This window comes from Acinonyx jubatus, chromosome E4, assembly GCF_027475565.1.
Source record: "Acinonyx jubatus isolate Ajub_Pintada_27869175 chromosome E4, VMU_Ajub_asm_v1.0, whole genome shotgun sequence".
Lineage (NCBI taxonomy): Eukaryota > Metazoa > Chordata > Mammalia > Carnivora > Felidae > Acinonyx > Acinonyx jubatus.
In genome coordinates, this window is record NC_069395.1 from 62,533,931 (window position 1) to 62,539,930 (window position 6,000).

Here is a 6,000-nt window from a genome sequence, read left to right on the forward strand (position 1 = left end):
AGAAAGGACTTCCCTGCATTCTCAGTGCTGCCACCTTTTCCGTAACTCACTCTCTATCACATCACCTGGTTGCCTCTGCCCACCGCCTTCCTCCTCTTCTGCCTCTTCCTCCTTTTCCTCCCTGGCACTTAACACAAATTGTCCTGCTTGTTTGCCTGTTTATCAATTGTCTCCTCCCCTCAAATGTGTGTTCCACAAGAGAGAGTACTTGCCTGCTTTGTTCTTTGCACTTGAGAACAATACTTGACCCATAAAGGTGAGCCAATATTTGTTAAATGTTGGACGAGATTTTATAGAAATGTCTCATTACACATTTTCCAAACATTTTTTGCTTATATTAATGGAGGAGGAAAGAAGTATTGAACATAATTGTCTTAGAATACACTGAAGCACTTTTTGTAAGTACAGCTATATCAGGATATTATATCAGGATATAATAAACATTGCCAACTTCAGCAGACTCATCTGAATATATGCACGGATGCCAGGGTACCACCATCAGAAAAACAACAAATCAAGAAGTTGGATTCTTGTGAAAGCAAAGGAAATTGGAGGACTGACGAAAGATTACAGGCTGGAAGGTCCTTGAGGTGAAGACCCTTCTTTTCAATAACTCTTTTGGAGCCTCTAAAACAATGGTAGGACACAGAACTCATCCATAGCCCACAGAAGAAGCTGAAGAGAATGGACTGTTGTCATGATAGGTGCCAGGCACGGACACGCCAGTGGGGAGGATGTGAAGTCGGTTCTATTCTCAGTCGAAGGGCATTACCAGTACAAGACACCTAGCGCAGCCCCCTTGCCTTTCCCAAATAACAGAGGCTTAAATGAGGAGTAAATCCACGGATACGAAGGAAGCACCCAGGCCCGTGTCAAGGGCAAATCACACAGAAAACAACAACAACAACAACAACAACAACAAAAAGTGCATTTCCCCAAGCCCTTATGCATCTAAGTACTTGTAAAGACTCCTGCCATGGTTCTAGGGGGAGCAAGGAAGTCTCTGCTACGGTCACTGCTACAAGTGCAAAGGGAAAGCCTGCCCCCACAGCAGCAATAGCGGAAAGGGTCTTCTAAGGGGCAGGTGTCGTGTAAGTGCTATGCATACTCATCAAAGCCCCTTCACAACCCTGGGAAATACATCCTGTTATCCTTAACCTTTTTATGGGTGAAGGGACCAAGACACAGAAAAGGGAAGCAATTTGCCCAAGGTCAGTCTGCCAGCAAGTGGACCTAGACAGGCTGGCTCCAGAGCCTGTGGAGACTGAGAGCACTCCTTTTTCCTGGGAGATCTGGGTTCTGAGGATATCCCTTGTATAGTCTCCTATCACTGAGGGCAGGAAAACCAGGGTCAGATATTAGGGAGGGATAAGGCCAACAGTGCCTCACCATGCCTGAGCAACACAGTAGAGAGAGTGCTTAGTGACCCAGCTGTAGTCAGCTGCCTCCAGAGAGATGGATGGAGAGAGGCCTCCTTCTTTCTGTGAGCACCATAGCATTGTGCAGGGGGCAGAAAGGAAAGCGTTTATGACTTCCTGAACGGGGTCCACCTGGCTCTCTGTTTGCTGCATTCCAAATGATGCTTGTTGGTAACACTTATCCCACAGGCCCCGCATGTACCAGGAGAAGCAGCCCGGCAGAGAGGAAGGGGTGGATGGGGACCCCGGGAAAGAGGCAGCCCTGGATTTAAATCCTGGCTCTGCTACTTAATTAGCAGCATGACTGTTGGCAAGTTATTTAAACCCCTTTATGCCCCAGGTTTTTCATCCACAAAATGAGCTTGGTCATACTCCCTTTCCAGAGCTATTGTAGGAATGATCAATGAAATAAGACCTGTGAAAATGTCTAGCGCATGGAAGGCACTCCATAAATGCTTGCTCAGTCTCCCCAAGCCAGACCAAATCCTTACCTGGAGATGGTTGAAATTATGGTTAAGGTCTTGTATGGTTTCCAAGTAAGTTTCTCAGTGGGGGACATGGAACACACAAAACTGGGTTACCAGTTTGCATTTGTGTGATAGAAATGTAAGACTACCTAGCACCATTTGAATTCCAAGTCACTGAAATCCACACCGGTTTTATTATTGAAGGTGTAGACCCAGGTTTGGTGATACAGGCATGTGATGAAGGGTGATGGAGATTAATGTTTACCCAGATGGCAACAAGAGAGTTAAGGCAATTAAACTAGATTTTACCCTCCACAGTCCAACACAGTTTCTCCAAGTACAGTGAGTTACAGAGATAGCACATCATGTACCAATAATGAAAATAGCTCTGTGAACAGCACGGAAGTAAGTTGGGGCTACTTCCACCCACACAGAGATGAATTTTATGTGCAGAAGCCCAGTGGAATATAAATGAATCGCTGTATATGAGAAATAAGGAACAAAAGGCTGAGACTCTGGGATATATCTCCAGAAGAAACCTGCATATTATTTCCTCTGTCTTCCCAAAGTAAGATCATGGACACAGGACTTCCTTCTTGCAGGGCCAAAGCTGGTTGTAATAAAATGTCACACACAGTGTGAGTGAAAGCCTGCGTTTGGAGGCACTCTGTCTCAAGAGCCTCTGGTTCTCATCACAAACTCTCTAGATGCTCTTCTATGTGTCCTTATTCAGGGCACGCTTCACTGGCAGCAGGTGTTTGCTCAATTTGATAAATGTCAGCTTCTTAACATTCACTTTGGAGAGGGAAGGGTGACAGACACCATCCTGCCCTTGCTGAACTGATGGCCCTTCCACAGTGTGTGCTGGAGGGCAGAAGCATATACATGTTAGAGCCACATGGCTGGCGCTGGCCCTGCCTCCCTTCCCCTTGTCAATGTAGGGCGACTCAGCATCCGCAGACATGCTCCAGATGTCCTGCCATCATCTGACTGATGTAGACTCTAGGGAGCCCCTAGCCTCCCATGATATACAAGGAGACAGGAAGCCCAAGGCTTCCAACTGGTGCCCTAGGGGTTTCTGAAGTGCACTAATGCACTAATTGAATATCACTGTTCTGCTGTCTGTCCTGCTGCTTCTGTCCCTGCCCTTTCCTCTTTTCTTAGTTGTTTGCTTTCTGAAGGCTCACTTAATCAAATATCCCACTCAGTCTAGCGACGCCGCGGCGCTGTCCATGGTACCAATGCTATAGTTAGTTACCGCAGATTGCTGTTTACTACCAGAGGGTATGCTCCATTTCTGCCTCTGTGAAATCTCTTCCTTACGAATGTAAAGGGTAATTATGGATAAAGAATAAGGTGATTAAATAATATTAATTGAGAGTTTTGAGATAAAAAGTGATGAGATGTTGTAACTTTCCAAGTGGCTGTCTTTCCAACATTTACTTAAAATTTTAAGGGAAGCATCAGACTGAGGTGTATCCAACTAAAAATCCTTCTTTATTGATCAATAATTATTGATTTATCATCTGCTGTGTCACTGCACTGTTATAGGTCTCGAGAAGGACTTAGAAAGGCTTAGACATGGTTCAAGCTTTCAGGAAGCTTACAGTCAATCTAGTTAGGAAGATATAATAAATAATGTACATATCTGAACAACCCAAGCAATATGCAATCAAGCAGTAAAAATTTTTAAAGGAACAATTACCTAAATGCTTTATTTTAAGCTCTTAGACTTATGCATGGACTTGGTTAGCATAAACTCATTTTTTCCTAATTTTTTGATGCAGTACATGTACATATGATATTTACCATAAAATTTACCATTTTTAAGACAACAGTTACGTGACATAGTGGTAAATTTTGTAGTATATACTCATCTGGATGGAGAAATTCAGAAAGGGGGAAGAATAGAGAAGTCTGATGCTCTCAAAGGAGGTATGACTTCAGCTCTTGTTCAAAGAAGACATCTAGGACTGGGACTGTTAGCAGTGTCTGTGGCACACCAACGAGATTTGCCTGACTGTCCACATCTAGGCTGGAATTTATGCAAAGTATTTACTCATTTTTTCTGTGGCTGCTTAAATGTGAAATAATATAGTTGTGATAAATGTAGAGCTCTAGAATAAAAAATCTTATTTTAAACAAATTAAAAACTTGAGGGTCATCTTGCAATCTTGTTACAGCTTTTGTTTGAATACATTCAATAAAAAAATTTCCCCAGAGACTAAGTGTCAAAGAATAGCTCATTAAACATTGCTATTAATCAAAAATGGCTTCAATCTTTCTATTTTTCTAGGTAATAAATGGCCTACTTCTGTAGAGGTGACAGTTGCTATCTCATCTGTTTGCTATTGGCATGGCTATTGGAAACTTCCAATTTTTTTCAAAGCTAAAATTTTCTATAGGGATTGTCTTTCTAACAGCAAAAATGACTGGCTTAAGATGCTATGACACTTTAAAGGATACACAGATATCATACATAGGAAAATGCAAAGCCAAACAAAATAGAACAGAAATAAATGAATTCCATGACATATAAGGAACTTCTGATTGGAATTTATTATAAAGAGTCCTAGGGTATGGCACAAAGAAGGAGTCCTAACACCTGGGTTCGTGCCCAGCTTCTGGCACCTTGATCACTTTGGCAAAGAAACACTAACTGGTAAGCTTCAGTGTCCTTCCCTAAGCTAGCCATTAGAGCAACAGCACCTTCCTCTCCATTAAACGTCTGATGAGTTGCCTAAGATGGAGATAATGCCTGTTCTTCCCAATTTTCTTGGTTTTGTTAAGTATCAAAATGGATCAAGATGTACTAAAAAGATGGAAGATGTTGTTATCAATAAGAAGCCAACAGAGTAAGTGGTACAGGGATCCAACAAGTTCTCTTTTAAGAGTTATTCTTGAAGAACATTTGGATCACAGAGGTGAGGACTGGACTCTTAGTATTAATTCTGAGCATTATTTAAAAACTTCCATAGTATGACTTTGGACTTATTTTTGTGTCTACTAGAAAGCTTGTTTGTTTGTATGTTTTCCCCATTATCTTTCTCTGTGCAAGGCCCCTTAGGTGGCATTTGCATTGAGGGTGTGATTTTTGTTTTCAAAGAGGGAAATTTTACAAATTGTGCTTCACTTTTATTTCAGCTTGAGCTGTTTTCTCCTGGGAAAACAGCTTTTTGCTTGGCAAAAATGGATGTGAAGCATTGGCGAAAACGAAAGGCCGTTTTTATTGCAAAGAAAACTGCCTTTTGCTTTTGCCAAAAAAAAGCAAAACATATGAGACAAAACCACAAATATTTCCCTGTTTGCAAACCCTGTGAAAACGTGATTTTTCACCAGTGGTGAGAATATTTTCCCACACTACACTTCCCATTTCTAAAAATTATGGTTTCACTGGTAAAAGTCATAATTTATACCTATAACACCTCATTGCTATAATCAAATATTATGAGTATTGTTATTAAACATGTTGAATATATTTTCTGCTGGATATAATATTGGAGGAGACACAGCTTTTACCAAGATTATATTTTCAACAAAGTAAAATGAAAAGGGTACTGAGCAATTGTGGGCTGTGAACATGGGGCAAGAAAGCTTGCAAAAGGAAGAGGTTTGGGGTTCAATTTGGACTTAATATAGAGAATGTAGCTGAATGAATCAAGACTTTAGAGAACAGCAATGAAAGAGAATAAAAGCTTGGTAATAATATCATGTGGCAGAAACAGTGCTGAAATGGTATTTGAGAGAATTGTGTTCCAGTCCTGAGTGCACTGGCTACACGACCTTTGGTAAATCAGTTCAACCTCCTGGGGTCTCAGATTCCACTTGTGATATGTTAAGGTTCAGTTAAATGACCATTCAGATTCCTTTCTTACCTAAAAGTTTGCAATAATAAGATTGGAAGTGCATTTGTAAAATACAGAAATTGTGACTATCAAGGTATCTCCTCTAAATGACTCTCTTGATTCCAAAGTAGCCCACTAAAGTCAGAGGGTTATGTGGTGTCCTTAATAATTTATGTGAAGGTATTCACATAACAAATTTAATAGGGAATTTCTTTGTTTTCACGGTTGCCCTTAATATCAATGTTTTTCCTCATGCCTACCCTAAGCCAT